This window comes from Anomaloglossus baeobatrachus, chromosome 5 (assembly GCF_048569485.1).
Source record: "Anomaloglossus baeobatrachus isolate aAnoBae1 chromosome 5, aAnoBae1.hap1, whole genome shotgun sequence".
NCBI classification, from domain to species: domain Eukaryota; kingdom Metazoa; phylum Chordata; class Amphibia; order Anura; family Aromobatidae; genus Anomaloglossus; species Anomaloglossus baeobatrachus.
Genome location: NC_134357.1, coordinates 244,538,825 through 244,564,194, shown reverse-complemented (window position 1 = coordinate 244,564,194; position 25,370 = coordinate 244,538,825).

The window sequence follows — 25,370 nt, the reverse complement described above, 5'->3', positions numbered from 1 at the left end:
ATGTGCAGAAGTCTAGAAAGCAGAGGTGGTGGAACTTGCTTGGCACCAGTGGGACACTAAATTTTGAATAGGAGACACTGGATGCCACTAAGTTACAGAACTGTTTGCTTTAAAAAAAGCGTAGCAAAATGTGCAGGAGGCTAGAATGCAGAGGTGGTGGAACTTGCTTGGCACCAATGGGACACAAAATTTAGTATAGCAGACACTGCTTAGATGCCACTAAGTTTCAGCACTGTTGTTTGCTCTAAAAATAGCGTAGCAAAATGTGCAGGAGGCTAGAATGCAGAGGTGGTGGAACTTGCTTGGCACCAGTGGGACACTAACTTTGTATAGCAGACACTGTTTAGATGCCACTAAGTTTCAGCAGTGTTTGCTCTAAAAATAGCGTAGCAAAATGTGCAGGAGTCTAGACTGCAGAGGTGGTGGAACTTGATTTACACCAGTGGGATACTAAATTTTGAATAGAGACACTGTATGCCACTAAGTTTCAGCACAGTTTGCTATAAAAAATAGCGTAGCAAAATGTGCAGGAGGCTAGAATGCAGAGGTGGTGGAACTTGCTTGGCACCAGTGGGACACAAAATTTAGTATAGCAGACACTGTTTACATGCCACTAAGTTTCAGCACTGTTTGCTCTAAAAATAGCGTAGCAAAATGTGCAAGAGGCTAGAATGCAGAGGTGGTGGAACTTGCTTGGCACCAGTGGGACACTAACTTAGTATAGCAGACACTGTTTAGATGCCACTAAGTTTCAGCAGTGTTTGCTCTAAAAATAGCGTAGCAAAATGTGCAGGAGTCTAGAAAGCAGAGGTGGTGGAACTTGCTTGGCACCAGAGGGACACTAAATTTTGAATAGGAGACACTGGATGCCACTAAGTTACAGAACTGTTTGCTATAAAAAATAGCGTAGCAAAATGAGCAGGAGGCTAGAATGCAGAGGGGGTGGAACTTGCTTGGCACCAGTGGGACACTAAATTTAGTATAGCAGACACTGTTTGCGTGCCACTAAGTTTCAGCACTGTTTGCTATAAAACTAGCTTAGCAAAATGTGCAGGAGGCTAGAATGCAGAGGTGGTGAAACTTGCTTAGCACCAGTGGGACACTAAATTTTGAATAGCAGACACGGGATGCCACTAAGTTTCAGCACTGTTTGCTATAAAAATAGCATAGCAAAATGTGCAGGAGGGTAGATTGCAGAGGTGGTGGAACTTGTTTGGCACCAGTGGGACACTAATTTAGTATAGCAGACACTGTTTAGATGCCACTAAGTTTCAGCACTGTTTGCTATATAAGTAGCGTAGCAAAATGTGAAGGAGGCTAGAATGCAGAGGTGGTGGAACTTGCTTGGCACCAGTGGGACACTAATTTAGTATAGCAGACACTGTTTGGATGCCACTAAGTTTCAGCACTGTTTGCTATAAAACTAGCTTGGCAAAATGTGCAGGAGGCTAGAATGAAGAGGTGGTGGAACTTGCTTGGCCCAAGTGGGACACAAAATTTAGTATAGCAGACACTGTTTGGATGCCACTAAGTTTCAGCACTGTTTGCTATAAAAATATCGTAGCAAAATGTGCAGGAGGCTAGAATGCAGAGGTGGTGGAACTTGCTTGGCACCAGTGGGACATTAAATTTAGAATAGCAGACACTGTTTGGATGCCACTAAGTTTCAGCAGTGTTTGCTATAATAATAGAGTAGCAAAATGTGCAGGAGTCTAGAATGAAGCGTTGGTGGAACTTGATTGGCACCAGTGGGACACTAAATTTTGAATAGGAGACACTGGATGCCACTAAGTTTCAGCACAGTTTGCTATAAAAAATACCGTAGCAAAATGTGCAGGAGGCTAGAATGCAGAGGTGGTGGAACTTGCTTGGCACCAGTGGGACACAAAATTTTGTATAGCAGACACTGTTTAGATGCCACTAAGCTTCAGCTCTGTTTGCTCTAAAAATAGCATAGCAAAATGTGCAGGAGGCCAGAATGCAGAGGTGGTGGAACTTGCTTGGCATCAGTGGACACTAACTTAGTATAGCAGACACTGTTTAGATGCCACTAAGTTTCAGCACTGTTTGCTCTAAAAATAGCGTAGCAAAATGTGCAGGAGGCTACAATGCAAAGGTGATAAAATTTTCTTGGCACCAGTAGGACACTAAACTTTGTACAGCAGACACTGTTTGGATGCCACTAAGTTTCAGCACTGTTTTCTATAAAAATATCGTAGCAAAATGTGCAGGAGGCTAAAATGCAGAGGTGGTGGAAATTGCTTGGCACCAGTGGGACACTAAATTTAGTATAGCAGACACTGTTTGCATGCCACTAAGTTTCAGCACTGTTTGCTATAAAACTAGCTTAGCAAAATGTGCAGGAGGATAGAATGCAGAGGTGGTGGAACTTGCTTGGCCCCAGTGGGACACAAAATTTAGTATAGCAGACACTGTTTGGATGCCACTAAGTTTCAGCACTGTTTGCTATTAAAATAGCGTAGCAAAATGTGCAGGAGGCTAGAATGCAGAGGTGGTGGAACTTGATTGGCACCAGCGGGACACTAAATTTTGAATATGAGACACTGGATGCCACTAAGTTTCAGCACAGTTTGCTATAAAAAAAAGCATAGCAAAATGTGCAGGAGGCTAGAATGCAGAGGTGGTGGAACTTGCTTGGCACCAATGGGACACAAAATTTAGTATAGCAGACACTGTTTAGATGCCACTATGTTTCAGCACTGTTTGCTCTAAAAATAGCGTAGCAAAATGTGCAGGAGGCTAGAATGCAGAGGTGGTGGAACTTGCTTGGCACCAGTGGGACACTAACTTAGTATAGCAGACACTGTTTAGATGCCACTAAGTTTCAGCAGTGTTTGCTCTAAATATAGCGTAGCAAAATGTGCAGGAGTCTAGAATGCAGAGGTGGTGGAACTTGATTTACACCAGTGGGACACTAAATTTTGAATAGAGACACTGGATGCCACTAAGTTTCAGCACAGTTTGCTATAAAAAATAACGTACCAAAATGTGCAGGAGGCTAGAATGCAGAGGTGGTGGAACTTGCTTGGCACCAGTGGGACACAAAATTTAGTATAGCAGACACTGTTTACATGCCACTAAGTTTCAGCACTGTTTGCTCTAAAAATAGCGTAGCAAAATGTGCAGGAGGCTAGAATGCAGAGGTGGTGGAACTTGCTTGGCACCAGTGGGACACTAACTTAGTATAGCAGACACTGTTTAGATGCCACTAAGTTTCAGCAGTGTTTGCTCTAAAAATAGCGTAGCAAAATGTGCAGAAGTCTAGAAAGCAGAGGTGGTGGAACTTGCTTGGCACCAGTGGGACACTAAATTTTGAATAGGAGACACTGGATGCCACTAAGTTACAGAACTGTTTGCTATAAAAAATAGCGTAGCAAAATGTGCAGGAGGCTAGAATGCAGAGGGGGTGGAACTTGCTTGGCACCAGTGGGACACTAACTTAGTGGCATCCAAACAGTGTCTGCTATACTAAGTTTCAGCACTGTTTGCTTTAAAAATAGCGTAGCAAAATGTGCAGGAGCGTAGATTGCAGAGGTGGTGGAACTTGCTTCGCAACAGTGAGACACTAAATGTAGTATAGCAGACACTGTTTGGATGCCACTAAGTTTCAGCACTGTTTGCTATAAAAATAGAGTAGCAAAATGTTCAGGAGGTTAGAATGCAGAGGTGGTGGAACTTGCTTGGCACCAGTGGGACACTAAATTTAGTATAGCAGACACTGTTTGCATGCCACTAAGTTTCAGCACTGTTTGCTATAAAACTAGCTTAGCAAAATGTGCAGGAGGCTAGAATGCAGAGGTGGTGGAACTTGCTTGGCCCCAGTGGGACACAAAATTTAGTATAGCAGACACTGTTTGGATGCCACTAAGTTTTAGCACTGTTTTCTATAAAAATAGCGCAGCAAAATGTGCAGGAGGCTAGAATGCAGAGGTGGTGAAACTTGCTTAGCACCAGTGGGACACTAAATTTTGAATAGCAGACACGGGATGCCACTAAGTTTCAGCACTGTTTGCTATAAAAATAGCATAGCAAAATGTGCAGGAGGGTAGATTGCAGAGGTGTTGGAACTTGTTTGGCACCAGTGGGACACTAATTTAGTATAGCAGACACTGTTTAGATGCCACTAAGTTTCAGCACTGTTTGCTATATAAGTAGCGTAGCAAAATGTGAAGGAGGCTAGAATGCAGAGGTGGTGGAACTTGCTTGGCACTAGTGGGACACTAATTTAGTATAGCAGACACTGTTTGGATGCCACTAAGTTTCAGCACTGTTTGCTATAAAACTAGCTTGGCAAAATGTGCAGGAGGCTAGAATGAAGAGGTGGTGGAACTTGCTTGGCCCAAGTGGGACACAAAATTTAGTATAGCAGACACTGTTTGGATGCCACTAAGTTTCAGCACTGTTTGCTATAAAAATATCGTAGCAAAATGTGCAGGAGGCTAGAATGCAGAGGTGGTGGAACTTGCTTGGCACCAGTGGGACACTAAATTTAGAAAAGCAGACACTGTTTGGATGCCACTAAGTTTCAGCAGTGTTTGCTATAATAATAGAGTAGCAAAATGTGCAGGAGTCTAGAATGAAGAGTTGGTGGAACTTGATTGGCACCAGTGGGACACTAAATTTTGAATAGGAGACACTGGATGCCACTAAGTTTCAGCACAGTTTGCTATAAAAAATAGCGTAGCAAAATGTGCAGGAGGCTAGAATGCAGAGGTGGTGGAACTTGCTTGGCACCAGTGGGACACAAAATTTTGTATAGCAGACACTGTTTAGATGCCACTAAGTTTCAGATCTGTTTGCTCTAGAAATAGCGTAGCAAAATGAGCAAGAGGCCAGGATGCAGAGGTGGTGGAACTTGCTTGGCATCAGTGGGACACTAACTTAGTATAGCAGACACTGTTTAGATGCCACTAAGTTTCAGCACTGTTTGCTCTAAAAATAGCGTAGCAAAATGTGCAGGAGGCTAGAATGCAGAGGTGATAAAACTTTCTTGGCACCAGTAGGACACTAAACTTTGTACAGCAGACACTGTTTGGATGCCACTAAGTTTCAGCACTGTTTTCTATAAAAATATCATAGCAAAATGTGCAGGAGGCTAAAATGCAGAGGTGGTGGAAATTGCTTGGCACCAGTGGGACACTAAATTTAGTATAGCAGACACTGTTTGGATGCCACTACGTTTCAGCACTGTTTGCTATAAAAATAGCGTAGCAAAATGTGCAGGAGGCTAGAATGCAGAGGTGGTGGAACTTGATTGGCACCAGTGTGACACTAAATTTTGAATACGAGACACTGGATGCCACTAAGTTTCAGCACAATTTGCTATAAAAAAAAGCGTAGCAAAATGTGCAGGAGGCTAGAATGCAGAGGTGGTGGAACTTGCTTGGCACCAATGGGACACAAAATTTAGTATAGCAGACACTGTTTAGATGCCACTATGTTTCAGCACTGATTGCTCTAAAAATAGCATAGCAAAATGTGCAGAAGGCTAGAATGCAGAGGTGGTGGAACTTGCTTGGCACCAGTGGGACACTAACTTAGTATAGCAGACACTGTTTAGATGCCACTAAGTTTCAGCAGTGTTTGCTCTAAAAATAGCGTAGCAAAATGTGCAGGAGTCTAAAATGCAGAGGTGGTGGAACTTGATTGGCACCAGTGGGACACTAAATTTTGAATAGAGACACTGGATGCCATTAAGTTTCAGCACAGTTTGCTATAAAAAATAGCGTAGCAAAATGTGCAGGAGGCTAGAATGCAGAGGTGGTGGAACTTGCTTGGCACCAGTGGGACACAAAATTTAGTATAGCAGACACTGTTTACATGCCACTAAGTTTCAGCACTGTTTGCTCTAAAAATAGCGTAGCAAAATGTGCAGGAGTCTAGAATGCAGAGGTGGTGGAATTTGCTTGGCACCAGTGGGACACTAACTTAGTATAGCAGACACTGTTTAGATGCCACTAAGTTTCAGCAGTGTTTGCTCTAAAAATAGCGTAGCAAAATGTGCAGGAGTCTAGAAAGCAGAGGTGGTGGAACTTGCTTGGCACCAGTGGGACACTAAATTTTGAATAGGAGACACTGGATGCCACTAAGTTTCAGAACTCTTTGCTATAAAAAATAGCGTAGCAAAATGTGCAGGAATCTAGAATGCAGAGGGGGTGGAACTTGCTTGGCACCAGTGGGACACTAACTTAGTGGCATCCAAACAGTGTCTGCTATACTAAGTTTCAGCACTGTTTGCTCTAAAAATAGCGTAGCAAAATGTGCAGTAGCGTAGATTGCAGAGGTGGTGGAACTTGCTTCGCAACAGTGAGACACTAAATGTAGTATAGCAGACACTGTTTGGATGCCACTAAGTTTCAGCACTGTTTGCTATAAAAATAGAGTAGTAAAATGTTCAGGAGGTTAGAATGCAGAGGTGGTGGAACTTGCTTGGCACCAGTGGGACACTAAATTTAGTATAGCAGACACTGTTTGCATGCCACTAAGTTTCAGCACTGTTTGCTATAAAACTAGCTTAGCAAAATGTGCAGGAGGCTAAAATGCAGAGGTGGTGGAACTTGCTTGGCCCCAGTGGGACACAAAATTTAGTATAGCAGACACTGTTTGGATGCCACTAAGTTTCAGCACTGTTTTCTATAAAAATAGCGTAGCAAAATGTGCAGGAGGCTAGAATGCAGAGGTGGTGGAACTTGCTTGGCACCAGTGGGACACTAAATTTAGAATAGCAGACACTGTTTGCATGCCACTAAGTTTCAGCACTGTTTTCTATTAAAAATAGCGTAGCAAAATGTGCAGGAGGCTAGAATGCAGAGGTGGTGGAACTTGCTTGGCACCCGTGGGACAGTAAATTTAGAATAGCAGGCACTGTTTGGATGCCACTGAGTTTCAGCACTGTTTGCTATAAAAAATAGCGTAAGAAAATTTGCAGGAGGCTAGAATGCAGAGGTGGTGAAACTTGCTTCGCACCAGTGGGACACTAAATTTTGAATAGCAGACACGGGATGCCACTAAGTTTCAGCACTGTTTGCTATAAATATAGCATAGCAAAATGTGCAGGAGGGTAGATTGCAGAGGTGGTGGAACTTGTTTGGCACCAGTGGGACACTAATTTAGTATAGAAGACACTGTTTAGATGCCACTAAGTTTCAGCACTGTTTGCTATATAAGTAGCGTAGCAAAATGTGAAGGAGGCTAGAATGCACAGGTGGTGGAACTTGCTTGGCACCAGTGGGACACTAATTTAGTATAGCAGACACTGTTTGGATGCCACTAAGTTTCAGCACTGTTTGCTATAAAACTAGCTTGGCAAAATGTGCAGGAGGCTAGAATGCAGAGGTGGTGGAACTTGCTTGGCCCAAGTGGGACACAAAATTTAGTATAGCAGACACTGTTTGGATGCCACTAAGTTTCAGCACTGTTTGCTATAAAAATAGAGTAGCAAAATGTGCAGGAGGCTAGAATGCAGAGGTGGTGGAACTTGATTGGCACCAGTGGGACACTAAATTTTGAATAGGAGACACTGGATGCCACTAAGTTTCAGCACAGTTTGCTATAAAAAATAACGTAGCAAAATGTGCAGGAGGCTAGAATGCAGAGGTGATGGAACCTCCTTGGCACCAGTGGGACACAAAGTTTTGTATAGCAGACACTGTTTACAAGCCACTAAGTTTCAGCACTGTTTGCTCTAAAAATAGCGTAGCAAAATGTGCAGGCGGCTAGAATGCAGGGGTGGTGGAACTTGAAAGCACCAGTGGGACACTAACTTAGTATAGCAGACACTGTTTAGATGCCACTAAGTTTCAGCACTGTTTGCTCTAAAAATAGCGTAGCAAAATGTGCAGGAGGCTAGAATGCAGAGGTGATAAAACTTTCTTGGCACCAGTAGGACACTAAACTTTGTACAGCAGACACTGTTTGGATGCCACTAAGTTTCAGCACTGTTTTCTATAAAAATATCGTAGCAAAATGTGCAGGAGGCAAAAATGCAGAGGTGGTGGAACTTGCTTGGCACCAGTGGGACACTAAATTTAGTATAGCAGACACTGTTTGCATGCCACTAAGTTTCAGCACTGTTTGCTATAAAACTATCTTAGCAAAATGTGCAGGAGGGTAGATTGCAGAGGTGGTGGAACTTGCTTGGCCCTAGTGGGACACAAAATTTAGTATAGCAGACACTGTTTGGATGCCACTAAGTTTCAGCACTGTTTGCTATAAAAATAGCGTAGCAAAATGTGCAGGAGGCTAGAAGGCAGAGCTGGTGGAACTTGCTTGGCACCAGTGGGACACTAAATTTAGTATAGCAGACACTGTTTGCATGCCACTAAGTTTCAGCACTGTTTGCTATAAAAATAGCGTAGCAAAATGTGCAGGAGGCTAGAATGCAGAGGTGGTGGAACTTGCTTGGCCCCAGTGGGACACAAAATTTAGTATAGCAGACACTGCTTGGATGCCACTAAGTTTCAGCACTGTTTGCTATAAAAATAGCGTAGCAAAATGTGCAGGAGGCTAGAATGCAGAGGTGGTGGAACTTGCTTGGCACCAGTGGGACACTAAATTTAGAATAGCAGACACTGTTTACATGCCACTAAGTTTCAGCACTGTTTTCTATTAAAAATAGCGTAGCAAAATGTGCAGGAGGCTAGAATGCAGAGGTGGTGGAACTTGCTTGGCACCCGTGGGACAGTAAATTTAAAATAGCAGACACTGTTTGGATGCCACTAAGTTTCAGCACTGTTTGCTATAAAAAATAGCGTAGCAAAATGTTCAGGAGTCTAGAAAGCAGAGGTGGTGGAACTTGCTTGGCACTTGTGGGACACTAAATTTTCTATAGCAGACACTGTTTAGATGCCACTAAGTTTCAGCACTGTTTGCTATAAAACTAGCGTAGCAAAATGTGCAGAAGGCTAGAATGTAGAGGTGGTGGAACTTGCTTGGCACCAGTGAGACACTAAATGTAGTATAGCAGACACTGTTTGGATGCCACTAAGTTTCAGCACTGTTTGCTATAAAAATAGCGGAGCAAAATGTGCAGGATGCTGGAATGCAGAGGTGGTGGAACTTGCTTGGCACCAGTGGGACACTAATTTAGTATAGCAGACACTGTTTGGATGCCACTAAGTTTCAGCACTGTTTGCTATAAAAATAGCGTAGCAAAATGTGCAGGAAGCTAGAAGGCAGAGCTGTTGGAAATTGCTTGGCACCAGTGGGACACTAAATTTAGTATAGCAGACACTGTTTGGATGCCACTAAGTTTCAGCACTGTTTGCTATAAAAATAGAGTAGCAAAATGTTCAGTTGGTTAGAATGCAGAGGTGATGGAACTTGCTTGGCACTAGAGTTGAGCGCGGTTCGTGGTTCGTGGTTCTCCAGTTCGCGGCTCGAGTGATTTTGGGGCATGTTCTAGATCGAACTAGAACTCGAGCTTTTTGCAAAAGCTCGATAGTTCTAGATACGTTCGAGAACGGTTCTAGCAGCAAAAAGCAGGGCTTTTTACAGCTACAGTGTGCAGGAGCCATCGCTGGCAGCCTGCCACAAGCTGGTAACCAAGATAAACATCGGGTATCCAAGCAAAGCGCTTTGGTTAGTAACCCGATGTTTATCTTAGTTACGTGCAGGAAGCCCACACTTTCCCGCTCAGCTCGCTCCGCCCCCTCCTGCCCGCGGCATGTACACATACATACACAAACACACACACACACACACATCCCCCCCCCCATCCCCCCCCATCCCCCCCCGCCCGCCCGCTCGCTCGCTCGCTCGCTCGCTCGCTCGGCTTACCTGCGGTGATGAAGTCCCGCCATCCCGACCTCAGCGCTGTCACTGTCCTCCATGGCCGCCGCTTGTCACATCACCTATCGCTTCCGACCCGAGACTGACTAGTAGTGATGTGTCGTTCGCGAACGAGCCGATTCTTTGAGCCGGCTCTTTGAAGTGAACGATATGAGCCGAATCATCAAAGTGAACGAGCCATAAAGAGCCGCTTTTTTTTTTTTTTTTTTCTCTGCTTCAGCGGGAAGCAGGAGATAAGGAGAAGAGTAAAGTAAACACAAGCTCTGGGCAGGAGCTGACACTTAAAGCTATACACACATAGTGGTTCTTCCTTAGTTCAGTTGGCACAATTTAGTACCAGGGAATGATGTGCTAGGGTTAAGTTTTCTGACCTCACTGGCACATATGGTAATGTGTAGGAGGAGAGGGCTCAGCTTGTTTGCTGATAACAATGGACCCCTGACATGTTCATTTAACCCTGTAAGGTTTTCTTTCTGGCATAAAAAAGAGAAAATCATTGATAATAAGCCATGTCTCCATTCCTTCAATGTTTAGTGGAAGCTGCTGTGTGTGTGTGTGTGTGTGAGTGAGTGAGTGTCTGTGTGTGTGTGTGTGTGTGTGTGTGTCTGTGCGTGTGTGTGTGTGTGTGTATTTTTTTTTGTGACCACAATTGATATTTTTTTACTAGTTTGGTGACTACATACAACATATTCATTAGCCTCTATATGCATGTGTCTGTGGCGTTATGGTGTCACAATTCTCGCAGTTGAGACTTTTTTTCTATTTCTGTTAACAAATCCTGGCATTTTTAGATGTAAATAGATCTGACATCTGCACACATCTATAAAACACTTTTTTTTGTATCGCTTCCTAATTATCAGTGGCGTAACTAGAGTCTGGTGAGCCCCAGTGTGAAATGTAGACCTGGGCACTCCCCCACCTGTCACACTCCGTGCGCACACATGTTGGTCAGATCATATGTATGGGCCCCGTGTATATATGTCCCTTATCCTGGTATATATGGTCTTCCCCTCCCACCACCATAGTCATCCAATTATTATAACGCATCCCCATATTCCTCCATATATCACAATGTACCCTCATAGTCATTTATATATTATAATGCATCCCATAGTCCCCCATAGTCATCCAATTATAATAATGCACCCCCATTATCCTCCATATAGTATAATACTGCCTCACAGCCTTCCACATAGCATAATGCAGCCTCACAACTCTCCATAGACTATAATGCACCCCCCTCCTCCCCCATAATCCTCTGGCGAGCGTGTACTCATTAAAAAATAAATCTGTACTTACCTCTCCTGGTTTCCCCGCAGCCTAATGTGACTCACGATATCGCCACAGCGATGTCACTGTGGCGATATCGTGATTGCATCGCCACGTGTGACCCGGCAAAATCGCCCCACAATTTATCGCTGGTCGCAGTCGCGAAGTTTTCGGTCCGGGCCGAAAACCACGCAACTGCAATCTAGCGACATCGCTGCATGTGACACCTTCACACCAGCGACTTCAGGAGCTGCACTATAGCTCCTGGAGACACTGGTGTGATGCTATGGCATCACACAGCGACATTGCAGGAGAAGTCGCAGGTGAGATCGTCACATATGACATCTCACCCGTGACGTTGATGCGGTGGGCGGGGTCACACGGTCATCAGCGACGTTGCCCACCACATTGACATGTGTGACAGGGCCCTTACTTTAATTCAGAGATGGGAAACTTCAGGTCTTGAGTGCCACACACAGTGTAGATGATTCAATTATCAACTGTGCAATACTAAAGACCCCGTCAGACAGGGAGGTATCACTGGCGATGTTGCTGCAACTTAGTAGGCATGGTCAAGTTACAATGACATCGCCAGTGTGTCGCCTCGTGTGACAGGGCAATTTCCCGCTGCCACCGCTCATCTCCTGAATTCGGAGGTTGCCTAGCACTGCTGGGAAACCTGGCGATGAGGAGCAGGCGATCTGAACACATTGCCGCGTGTGACGCAGCAATAGTGTTCTGACACATGACCAGTTGTGCACATGACGGGAGCCATACAAAGTATAGCCCCCTGCCTCGCCTGGACTACAGGCATGTTCAGAGGCCATCCTCCACCAGTGTGACAGTACCATAAGAAAATCCTGAACACATGACCTGCACCCTCCAGACCTGGAGGTCCTCACCTCTGCTTTAGTTGATCAATGTGTGATTGCTGTAGGGCAGCACCCGACACCTCGGATGATCAGCTCTTCTTAATGTTGGCCAGATTTGCTGTTATGAAGGTGCTCCATCTTGTATGTAGTGACAGCGGCTAGATACCGCACATCCGCCCTCCAGCCATCACACATTGATTACCTATAGTAAGGCCAGGCCATCAATGTTAGTCAGGACAACCTCTATACATTTGTTTTATGTGCAATACTACCTCAATGACATTTATTGTCACTTAACTGTTAAAAAAGTTGGTATGTAACTAGTGTTGCATTGCCATATTGTGTTCCACTTGCTGGGACTTGTACTGCTGTGCACCACCAGCAGACATTGGACCCATGCTATGTTAGCATTTAAACATTTCTGTTCCAGGTTGTGTTGAAATAAACTGATTTTGCTATTCAGTATCCTATGCTTCCATATGTTGGTGTGCGTACAGTGTGTGTGTACAATGTGTGTATGTATGTGTGTCCTTTGTGTTCAGTATGTACAGTATGTGTGTACAATGTGTGTATGTATGTGTGTCCTTTGTGTTCAGTATGTACAGTATGTGTGTACAATGTGTGTATGTATGTGTGTCTTTTGTGTTCAGTATGTACAGTATGTGTGTACAATGTGTGTATGTATGTGTGTCTTTTGTGTTCAGTATGTACAGTATGTGTGTACAATGTGTGTATGTGTGTCCTTTGTGTTCAGTACGTACAGTATGTGTATACAATGTGTGTATGTATGTGTGTCCTTTTGTGTTCAGTACGTACAGTATGTGTATACAATGTGTGTATGTATGTGTGTCTTTTGTGTTCAGTATGTACAGTATGTGTGTACAATGTGTGTATGTGTGTCCTTTGTGTTCAGTACGTACAGTATGTGTATACAATGTGTGTATGTATGTGTGTCCTTTTGTGTTCAGTACGTACAGTATGTGTATACAATGTGTGTATGTATGTGTGTCCTTTTGTGTTCAGTACGTACAGTATGTGTATACAATGTGTGTATGTATGTGTGTCCTTTGTGTTCAGTATGTACAGTGTGTGTGTTGCACATAGAGTGACAGGCAGCACAGTAATTGCAACTCGCCTTTATTTTCAGGAATTATAATCTTTTGTAGGAGCGACACATATCAGAGCACTGACTAATGTAGAAAGGACATGTACAAAAAACACCACATAAAAGAGGAGCGAGGGCCCTGTCCAGAAGAGCTGACAATCTGAGGAAACGGAAACAATAATGCTAAAAACTGTTTTTACTGCTTCACTAGATACATACAAGGGTGTAGAATGAGGTTCCCAATGTACAGGGGAGGTTCTGTATCATCACAAGGTGGAGCAGAGGGGTTTTTTTAAAAAAAGAGCCGTTTTTTTGAGCCGAAAGAGCCGATTCTTTTTGGTGAGCCGAGCCGAATGAGCCGGCTCATCAAAAAGAGCCGGACTGCCCATCACTACTGACTAGCGGTGACGTCACGGACCTCTCGCGATACTTGCTGTGAAGGCGCCGGTCATTGACCTCAGTGACAGGGGCTGTCAGTGTGCTGGAGATCAGCGCAGGTAATGTACCTCGCTGACAGCAGCACTTGTCACCCCCCTGCAGTGACCTGGGCTGACCCATTGATGTTAGCTCAGGTCACTGCACTGCTCTCCCAGTCAATGGGGAACATCCTGCTCTTCATTGACTGGGACAGTGTGGATCGTCATGGCAACCCCTTGGATTACACCAGACCTGGATTTGTTTTTCAATCTAATAAATTGGTTAAAGAGGGAATGTTTTGGGGAGTGTTTTTTCAAATAAAAATGTGTTTGTCGTCTATTTTTTTTTATTACTGACTGGGTTGGTGATGTCGGGTATCTGATAGACGCCTGACCTCACCAACCCCAGGGCTTGATGCCAGGTGACATTACACATCTGGTATTAACCCCAAATATTACCCCGTTTGCCACCGCACCAGGGCGCGGGATGAGCTGGGGCGAAGCACCAGGATTGGCGCATCTAATGGATGCGCCACTTCTGGGGCGGCTGCGGCCTGCTATTTTTAGGCTGGGGAGATTCCAATAACCATGGACCTCCCTAGTCTGAGAATATCAGGCCCCAGCTGTCTGCTTTACCTTGGCTGGTGATCCAATTTTGGGGGACCCCTACGTGTTTTTTTTTTTAATTATTTATTTAATTTAAAATAACAGCGTGGGGTGCCCTCAGTTTTGGATTACCAGCCAAGGTGAGGTTGCCAGCTGTGGTCTGCAGGCTGCAGCCGTCTGCTTTACCCTAGCTGGCTACAAAACTAGGGGGAACCCTATGTCATTTTTTTTTCATTTTTTTGGCTAAATACAAAGCTAAGCACCCCTTAGTGCCACATGAAAGGTACCAAAGGGTGTTCCACTTTTTCTCCATTTTTTTCTCCACTTTCTCTCCACTTTTTCTCCACTTTTTCTCCATTTTTTTCTCCACTTTTTCTCCACTTTTTCTCCACTTTTTCTCCACTTTTTCTCCACTTTTTCTCCACTTTTTCTCCTCTTAATCTCCACTTTTTCTCCTCTTATGCTCCACTTTTTCTCCACTTTTTCTCCACTTTTTCTCCACTTTTTTCTCCACTTTTTCTCCTCTTATGCTCCACTTTTTCTCCACTTTTTCTCCACTTTTTCTCCTCTTATGCTCCACTTTTTCTCCACTTTTTCTCCACGTTCTCTCCACTTTTTTCTCCACTTTTTCTCCTCTTATGCTCCACTTTTTCTCCACTTTTTCTCCACTTTTTCTCCACTTTTTCTCCACTTATGCTCCACTTTTTCTCCACTTTTTCTCCACTTTTTCTCCACTTTTTTCTCCACTTTTTCTCCTCTTATGCTCCACTTTTTCTCCACTTTTTCTCCACTTTTTCTCCACTTTTTCTCCACTTTTTCTCCTCTTATGCTCCACTTTTTCTCCACTTTTTCTTCACTTTTTTCTCCACTTTTTCTCCTCTTATGCTCCACTTTTTCTCCACTTTTTCTCCACTTTTTCTCCACTTTTTCTCCTCTTATGCTCCACTTTTTCTCCACTTTTTCTCCACTTTTTCTCCTCTTTTTCTCCACTTTTTCTCCTCTTATGCTCCACTTTTTCTCCACTTTTTCTTCACTTTTTTCTCCACTTTTTCTCCTCTTATGCTCCACTTTTTCTCCACTTTTTCTCCACTTTTTCTCCACTTTTTTCTCCACTTTTTCTCCTCTTATGCTCCACTTTTTCTCCACTTTTTCTCCACTTTTTCTCCACTTTTTCTCCACTTTTTCTCCTCTTATGCTCCACTTTTTCTCCACTTTTTCTTCACTTTTTTCTCCACTTTTTCTCCTCTTATGCTCCACTTTTTCTCCACTTTTTCTCCACTTTTTCTCCACTTTTTCTCCTCTTATGCTCCACTTTTTCTCCACTTTTTCTCCACTTTTTCTCCTCTTTTTCTCCACTTTTTCTCCTCTTATGCTCCACTTTTTCTCCACTTTTTCTTCACTTTTTTCTCCACTTTTTCTCCTCTTATGCTCCACTTTTTCTCCACTTTTTCTCCACTTTTTCTCCTCTTAATCTCCACTTTTTCTCCTCTTATGCTCCACTTTTTCTCCACTTTTTTCTCCACTTTTTCTCCACTTTTTCTCCTCTTATGCTCCACTTTTTCTCCACTTTTTTCTCCACTTTTTTCTCCACTTTTTCTCCTCTTAATCTCCACTTTTTCTCCACTTTTTCTCCACTTTTTCTCCACTTTTTCTCCACTTTTTTCTCCACTTTTTCTCCACTTTTTCTCCTCTTATGTTCCACTTATTCTCCACTTTTTCTCCACTTTTTCTCTACTTTTTCTATGGTCGGTCTACCCATTAGCTCTGCCATGCATAGTGTAGCTCTACACCTACTGCACATGTTACTTTATGATTGACATCTCTTTCGTACCAGAGCTGTCTAAGTCTACTCTGACCCCATATTTGTCATTACTATATTGTCCTTGTACTGTATTATGACATTTGTATCATGTGTTTCATTTCTTGCTGTGTTGCAATTTTTTTGCTGCATCCCAATTGTACCTCTACATTGTTCGAGTTTATGTTATTGTTCTCTCACTCTTATGTGATACTGATTATTGTCATTTTTCATGATTACATGCAGATAAGTCCAATCTGACGAAGGCTCAGGCCGAAACGTCATTTGTAACTTGTTTTGGACAAAAACATATATGCTTATGAAAAAAAAATTTTCTTAATACGGACCAATAAAGAGTGATTTTGCATTACTATCCATTGTGACTTACTGACTTAGTCTGGGAGATATAGAGTGCCGAGGTTACTCACTAATTTTATCTATTATTACCTCTGAGCACCTATATACCAGTGAGCAGAGCTTCCTCTACAGTAGTTCTCCTGATTAGGCATGCCCTTACCTCATGAGCAGGGCATTGCAGCTTTGGTAGCAACCATTACGACATGGACTCTGCTGCTGTGGACCCGGGGAGAGTGAGTGCAGATTCATTGCACCCACACTCCTCACATGAAGGGTCCGCACTCCTAGAAAATGGGGGATACGTTCCCTGAGTGTCTCCCCCCCATATTCTAGACGGTCCAGAGTCGTCGTGGGACCCCTTTATTTTTTTTCTTACAATAAATTGGTGAAAGAGGAAATGTTTTGGGGACTGTTTTTTCAAATAAATTTCTTTTGTCGATTTTTTGTTTTTGTTAGTACTGACAGTTTATGATGTTGGGTATCTAATAGACGCCATGACATCACAAACTGCTGGGCTTGATCTCAGGTGACTTTACAGCTAGTATCAACCCGATTTATTACCCCGTTTGCCACTGCACCAGGGCACGGGATGAGCTGGGGTGAAGCGCCAGGATTGGCGCATCTAGTGGATGCGCCACGTCTGGGGTGCCTGCGGCCTGCTATTTTTAGGCTGTGAAGGCCCAATAACTATGGACCTTCCCACCCTGAGAATACCAGACCACAGCTGTCCGCTTTACCTTGGCTGGTGATCCAATTTGGGGGGTCCCCTACTTTTATTGTGTAATTATTAATATTTATAAAATAATTATAAAAAAGAGCCTGAGGGGACCTCCACATTGGATCCCCAACCACGGTAAAGCTGCCAGCTGTGGTTTTCAGGCTACAGCCGTCTGCTTTACCCTAGCTGGCTATCAAAAATGGGGGGACCCAACGTAATTTTTTTTTTTTAACTATTTTTTAAATAGAAAAAATTAATGGGCTTCCCTGTATTTTGATTGCCAACCAAGGTAACGGCAGGCAGATGGGGGTGGCAACCCATAGCTGTCTGCTTTATCTGCGCTGAGAATCAAAAATACCGCGGAGCGCTACGTCATTTTTTTAAAGATTTATTTTTACAGCACTGTGATGTCCAGCAATCAAAATACAGGGAAGCCCATTTTATTTTTAGTTATTTAAATAAATAATTAAAAAAAATATATGTTAGCTCCCACTGCATTTTTTGTATTGCTAGCTAAGGGTAATCCAAGCAGCTACTGGCTGCTAACCCCCACTGCTTGGTGTTACCTTCACTGGCAATGGAAAATCCAGGGAAGCATTTTTTTTTTTTTTTTTGCCAAAAAGCTACAAAAAAAGGACGTGAGCTTCGCCATATTTTTGTATGCTAGCCAGGTATAGCAGGCAGGTGCTGGAAGAGTTGGATACAGCGCCAGAAGATGGCGCTTCTATGAAAATGCCATTTTCTGAGGTGGCTGCAGACTGCAATTCGCAGCAGTGGGGCCCAGAAAGCTCAGGCCAACCGGTGGTGCGGATTCCAATCCCCAGCTGCCTAGTTGTACCTGGCTGGACACAAAAATGGGGCAAAGCCTACGTCATTTGTTTTCTAATTATTTCATGAAATTCATGAAATAATAAAAAAAGGGCTTCCCTTTATTTTTGGTTCCCAGCCGGGTACAAATAGGCAACTGGGGGTTGGGGGCAGCCGTACCTGCCTGCTGTACCTGGCTAGCATACAAAAATATGGCGAAGCCACATAATTTTTTCAGGGGGCAAAAAACTTCTGCATACAGTCCTGGATGGAGTATGCTGAGCCTTATAGTTCTGCAGCTGCTGTCTGTCTGTATGGAGAAGAGCAGACAGCAGCTGCAGAACTACAAGGCTCAGCATACTCCATCCAGGACTGTATGCAGAAGTTTTTTGCCCACCAAAAAAATGACGTGGGCTTCGCCATATTTTTGTATGCTAGCCAGGTACAGCTGGCAGCCACGGGCTGCCTCCAACCCCCAGTTGCCTATTTGTACCCGGCTGGGAACCAAAAATATAGGGAAGCCCGTTTTTTTTTAATTATTTCACTTATTTCATGAAATAATTAAAAAACAAATGACGTGGGCTTCGCCCTATTTTTGTGTCCAGCCGGGTACAACTAGGCAGCTGGGGATTGGAATCCGCAGCACAGGTTAGCCCGAGGTTTGTGGGCGCCTCTGCTGCGGATTTCAGTCCGCAGCCGTCCCAGAAAATGGCGCTCTCATAGAAGCGCCATCATCTGGCGCTGTATCCAACTCTTCCAACAGCCCTGGAGCCGGGTGGCTTGTTGGGTAATCATGAGTTAATACTGGCTTTGTTTTACCAGCCAGTATTAAGCCAGAGATTCTTAATGTCAGGCACGTTTGACCCGGCCATTAAGAATCTCCAATAAAGGGTTAAAAAAAGACACCACACAGAGAAAAAATACTTTAATAGAAATAAATACACAGACACATTAGAGACTCCATCTTTATTACCCCTGTCAGCCCTCCACGATCCTGCTCTTCTGTCTTCTTTCTTTCTAGTGTAGTAGTAGTGACGATTGTAGTGAGGGGCATCACTTGGGGCTGGGGAACCTCCATCCTAACTACAATGCTCACTACAATCGGGAAGCAGCGTGCAGCCTTCACTCCGTGAGTGATCACTGCTGGCTGCTAGCGGTAACGCTGACAGACGCGTTACCATAGCAACGGTGCTCTCGGAGCCGCGGTTAGCGGTGACGTCACCGCTAACTGCGTTGCTATGGCAACGGTGATCTCCGTTAATGACCGGCTGTGTCAGCCGGTCCCTAACGGAACGGGGAGTCGACCGTGTGCTAGAGCATGTCGCCGGTACACGGCGATACACATATGTGCACCGTGTACCGGAGAGATGCACTCGCAGGTCCTACATGACGTGTCATAGTCATGTGACCAGTCTGTAGCCAATGAGATAATAGCCACGTGACTGGTCACATGGCTATTTTGACGTCACGATAGGTCCTGCTTCTCTGCTGGCAGTGCAGGTCACCGGGAGGATTCAGCGATCATCGGATGGAATAGCGGCAGGAGACAGAGTGCAGAAGGGATCGCGAGGACCGGTAAGTGTTATGGCAATGTTTATTAACTGTTTGTGTACATTTATAATGCATTTTTATGTGTTTGTGATTGCCTCCCATTATAGCCTATTGGTTCTAGTTCGGTTCGTCGAACGTTCGACGAGCCGAACTCGAGCCAGACCCCCCGTTCGGCGAACCGCCTCGAGCCGAACCGCGACCGGTTCGCTCATCTCTACTTGGCACCAGTGGGACACTAAATTTAGTATAGCAGACACTGTTTGCATGCCACTAAGTTTCAGCACTGTTTGCTATAAAAATAGCGTAGCAAAATGTGCAGGAGGCTAGAATGTAGAGGTGGTGGAACTTGCTTGGCACCAGTGGGACACTAAATTTAGAATAGCAGACACTGTTTGCATGCTACTAAGTTTCAGCACTGTTTTCTATTAAAAATAGCGTAGCAAAATGTGCAGGAGGCTAGAATGCAGAGGTGGTGGAACTTGCTTGGCACCCGTGGGACAGTAAATTTAGAATAGCAGACACTGTTTGGATGCCACTATTTTCAACACTGTTTGCTATAAAAAATAGCGTAGCAAAATGTTCAGGAGGCTAGAATGCAGAGATGGTGGAACTTCCTTGGCACCAGTGGGCACTACATTTTGAATAGGAGACACTGGATGCCACTAAAATTCAGCACAGTTTGCTATAAAAAATAGCGTTGCAAAATGTGCAGGAGGATGGAATGCAGAGGTGGTGGAACTTGCTTGGCACCAGTGGAACACTAAATTTTAAATAGGAGACACTGGATGCCACTAAGTTTCAGCACTGTTTGCTATAAAAAAAATAGCGTAGCAAAATGTGCAGGAGGCTGGAATGCAGAGGTGGTGGAACTTGCTTGGCACCAGTGGGACACTAAATTTAGAAAAGCAGACACTGTTTGCATGCCACTAAGTTTCAGCACTGTTGTCTATTAAAAATAGCGTAGCATAATGTGCAGGAGGCTAGAATGCAGAGGTGGTGGAACTTGCTTGGCACCCGTGGGACAGTAAATTTAGAATAGCAGACACTGTTTGGATGCCACTAAGTTTCAGCACTGTTTGCTATAAAAAATAGCGTAGCAAAATTTGCAGGAGGCTAGAATGCAGAGGTGTTGAAACTTGCTTGGCACCAGTGGGACACTAAATTTTGAATAGCAGACACTGTTTGGATGCCACTAAGTTTCAGCACTGTTTGCTATAAAAATAGCATAGCAACATGTGCAGGAGGGTAGATTGCAGAGGTGGTGGAGCTTGTTTGGCACCAGTGGGACACTAATTTAGTATAGAAGACACTGTTTAGATGCCACTAAGTTTCAGCTCTGTTTGCTCTAAAAATAGCGTAGCAAAATGTGCAGGAGGCCAGAATGCAGAGGTGGTGGAACTTGCTTGGCATCAGTGGGACACTAACTTAGTATAGCAGACACTGTTTAGATGCCACTAAGTTTCAGCACTGTTTGCTGTAAAAATAGCGTAGCAAAATGTGCAGGAGGCTAGAATGCAGAGGTGATAAAACTTTCTTGGCACCAGTAGGACACTAAACTTTGTACAGCAGACACTGTTTGGATGCCACTAAGTTTCAGCACTGTTTGCTATAAAAATAGCGTAGCAAAATGTGCAGGAGGCTAGAATGCAGAGGTGGTGGAACTTGATTGGCACCAGTGGGACACAAAATTTAGTATAGCAGACACTGTTTACATGCCACTAAGTTTCAGCACTGTTTGCTCTAAAAATAGCGTAGCAAAATGTGCAGGAGTCTAGAATGCAGAGGTGGTGGAATTTGCTTGGCACCAGTGGGACACTAAATTTTGAATAGAGACACTGGATGCCATTAAGTTTCAGCACAGTTTGCTATAAAAAATAGCGTAGCAAAATGTGCAGGAGGCTAGAATGCAGAGGTGGTGGAACTTGCTTGGCACCAGTGGGACACAAAATTTAGTATAGCAGACACTGTTTACATGCCACTAAGTTTCAGCACTGTTTGCTCTAAAAATAGCGTAGCAAAATGTGCAGGAGTCTAGAATGCAGAGGTGGTGGAATTTGCTTGGCACCAGTGGGACACTAACTTAGTATAGCAGACACTGTTTAGATGCCACTAAGTTTCAGCAGTGTTTGCTCTAAAAATAGCGTAGCAAAATGTGCAGGAGTCTAGAAAGCAGAGGTGGTGGAACTTGCTTGGCACCAGTGGGACACTAAATTTTGAATAGGAGACACTGGATGCCACTAAGTTTCAGAACTCTTTGCTATAAAAAATAGCGTAGCAAAATGTGCAGGAATCTAGAATGCAGAGGGGGTGGAACTTGCTTGGCACCAGTGGGACACTAACTTAGTGGCATCCAGACAGTGTCTGCTATACTAAGTTTCAGCACTGTTTGCTCTAAAAATAGCGTAGCAAAATGTGCAGTAGCGTAGATTGCAGAGGTGGTGGAACTTGCTTCGCAACAGTGAGACACTAAATGTAGTATAGCAGACACTGTTTGGATGCCACTAAGTTTCAGCACTGTTTGCTATAAAAATAGAGTAGTAAAATGTTCAGGAGGTTAGAATGCAGAGGTGGTGGAACTTGCTTGGCACCAGTGGGACACTAAATTTAGTATAGCAGACACTGTTTGCATGCCACTAAGTTTCAGCACTGTTTGCTATAAAACTAGCTTAGCAAAATGTGCAGGAGGCTAAAATGCAGAGGTGGTGGAACTTGCTTGGCCCCAGTGGGACACAAAATTTAGTATAGCAGACACTGTTTGGATGCCACTAAGTTTCAGCACTGTTTTCTATAAAAATAGCGTAGCAAAATGTGCAGGAGGCTAGAATGCAGAGGTGGTGGAACTTGCTTGGCACCAGTGGGACACTAAATTTAGAATAGCAGACACTGTTTGCATGCCACTAAGTTTCAGCACTGTTTTCTATTAAAAATAGCGTAGCAAAATGTGCAGGAGGCTAGAATGCAGAGGTGGTGGAACTTGCTTGGCACCCGTGGGACAGTAAATTTAGAATAGCAGGCACTGTTTGGATGCCACTGAGTTTCAGCACTGTTTGCTATAAAAAATAGCGTAAGAAAATTTGCAGGAGGCTAGAATGCAGAGGTGGTGAAACTTGCTTCGCACCAGTGGGACACTAAATTTTGAATAGCAGACACGGGATGCCACTAAGTTTCAGCACTGTTTGCTATAAATATAGCATAGCAAAATGTGCAGGAGGGTAGATTGCAGAGGTGGTGGAACTTGTTTGGCACCAGTGGGACACTAATTTAGTATAGAAGACACTGTTTAGATGCAACTAAGTTTCAGCACTGTTTGCTATATAAGTAGCGTAGCAAAATGTGAAGGAGGCTAGAATGCACAGGTGTTGGAACTTGCTTGGCACCAGTGGGACACTAATTTAGTATAGCAGACACTGTTTGGATGCCACTAAGTTTCAGCACTGTTTGCTATAAAACTAGCTTGGCAAAATGTGCAGGAGGCTAGAATGCAGAGGTGGTGGAACTTGCTTGGCCCAAGTGGGACACAAAATTTAGTATAGCAGACACTGTTTGGATGCCACTAAGTTTCAGCACTGTTTGCTATAAAAATAGAGTAGCAAAATGTGCAGGAGGCTAGAATGCAGAGGTGGTGGAACTTGATTGGCACCAGTGGGACACTAAATTTTGAATAGGAGACACTGGATGCCACTAAGTTTCAGCACAGTTTGCTATAAAAAATAACGTAGCAAAATGTGCAGGAGGCTAGAATGCAGAGGTGATGGAACCTCCTTGGCACCAGTGGGACACAAAGTTTTGTATAGCAGACACTGTTTACAAGCCACTAAGTTTCAGCACTGTTTGCTCTAAAAATAGCGTAGCAAAATGTGCAGGCGGCTAGAATGCAGGGGTGGTGGAACTTGAAAGCACCAGTGGGACACTAACTTAGTATAGCAGACACTGTTTAGATGCCACTAAGTTTCAGCACTGTTTGCTCTAAAAATAGCGTAGCAAAATGTGCAGGAGGCTAGAATGTAGAGGTGGTGGAACTTGCTTGGCACCAGTGGGACACTAAATTTAGAATAGCAGACACTGTTTGCATGCTACTAAGTTTCAGCACTGTTTTCTATTAAAAATAGCGTAGCAAAATGTGCAGGAGGCTAGAATGCAGAGGTGGTGGAACTTGCTTGGCACCCGTGGGACAGTAAATTTAGAATAGCAGACACTGTTTGGATGCCACTATTTTCAACACTGTTTGCTATAAAAAATAGCGTAGCAAAATGTTCAGGAGGCTAGAATGCAGAGATGGTGGAACTTCCTTGGCACCAGTGGGCACTACATTTTGAATAGGAGACACTGGATGCCACTAAAATTCAGCACAGTTTGCTATAAAAAATAGCGTTGCAAAATGTGCAGGAGGATGGAATGCAGAGGTGGTGGAACTTGCTTGGCACCAGTGGAACACTAAATTTTAAATAGGAGACACTGGATGCCACTAAGTTTCAGCACTGTTTGCTATAAAAAAAATAGCGTAGCAAAATGTGCAGGAGGCTGGAATGCAGAGGTGGTGGAACTTGCTTGGCACCAGTGGGACACTAACTTATTATAGCAGACACTGTTTGGATGCCGCTAAGGCTCAGCACGGTTTGTTCTAAAAATAGCGTAGCAAAATGTGCAGGAGGCTAGAATGCAGAGGTGGTGGAACTTGCTTGGCACCAGTGGGACACTAAATTTAGAAAAGCAGACACTGTTTGCATGCCACTAAGTTTCAGCACTGTTGTCTATTAAAAATAGCGTAGCATAATGTGCAGGAGGCTAGAATGCAGAGGTGGTGGAACTTGCTTGGCACCCGTGGGACAGTAAATTTAGAATAGCAGACACTGTTTGGATGCCACTAAGTTTCAGCACTGTTTGCTATAAAAAATAGCGTAGCAAAATTTGCAGGAGGCTAGAATGCAGAGGTGTTGAAACTTGCTTGGCACCAGTGGGACACTAAATTTTGAATAGCAGACACTGTTTGGATGCCACTAAGTTTCAGCACTGTTTGCTATAAAAATAGCATAGCAACATGTGCAGGAGGGTAGATTGCAGAGGTGGTGGAGCTTGTTTGGCACCAGTGGGACACTAATTTAGTATAGAAGACACTGTTTAGATGCCACTAAGTTTCAGCTCTGTTTGCTCTAAAAATAGCGTAGCAAAATGTGCAGGAGGCCAGAATGCAGAGGTGGTGGAACTTGCTTGGCATCAGTGGGACACTAACTTAGTATAGCAGACACTGTTTAGATGCCACTAAGTTTCAGCACTGTTTGCTCTAAAAATAGCGTAGCAAAATGTGCAGGAGGCTAGAATGCAGAGGTGATAAAACTTTCTTGGCACCAGTAGGACACTAAACTTTGTACAGCAGACACTGTTTGGATGCCACTAAGTTTCAGCACTGTTTGCTATAAAAATAGCGTAGCAAAATGTGCAGGAGGCTAGAATGCAGAGGTGGTGGAACTTGATTGGCACCAGTGGGACACAAAATTTAGTATAGCAGACACTGTTTACATGCCACTAAGTTTCAGCACTGTTTGCTCTAAAAATAGCGTAGCAAAATGTGCAGGAGTCTAGAATGCAGAGGTGGTGGAATTTGCTTGGCACCAGTGGGACACTAAATTTTGAATAGAGACACTGGATGCCATTAAGTTTCAGCACAGTTTGCTATAAAAAATAGCGTAGCAAAATGTGCAGGAGGCTAGAATGCAGAGGTGGTGGAACTTGCTTGGCACCAGTGGGACACAAAATTTAGTATAGCAGACACTGTTTACATGCCACTAAGTTTCAGCACTGTTTGCTCTAAAAATAGCGTAGCAAAATGTGCAGGAGTCTAGAATGCAGAGGTGGTGGAATTTGCTTGGCACCAGTGGGACACTAACTTAGTATAGCAGACACTGTTTAGATGCCACTAAGTTTCAGCAGTGTTTGCTCTAAAAATAGCGTAGCAAAATGTGCAGGAGTCTAGAAAGCAGAGGTGGTGGAACTTGCTTGGCACCAGTGGGACACTAAATTTTGAATAGGAGACACTGGATGCCACTAAGTTTCAGAACTCTTT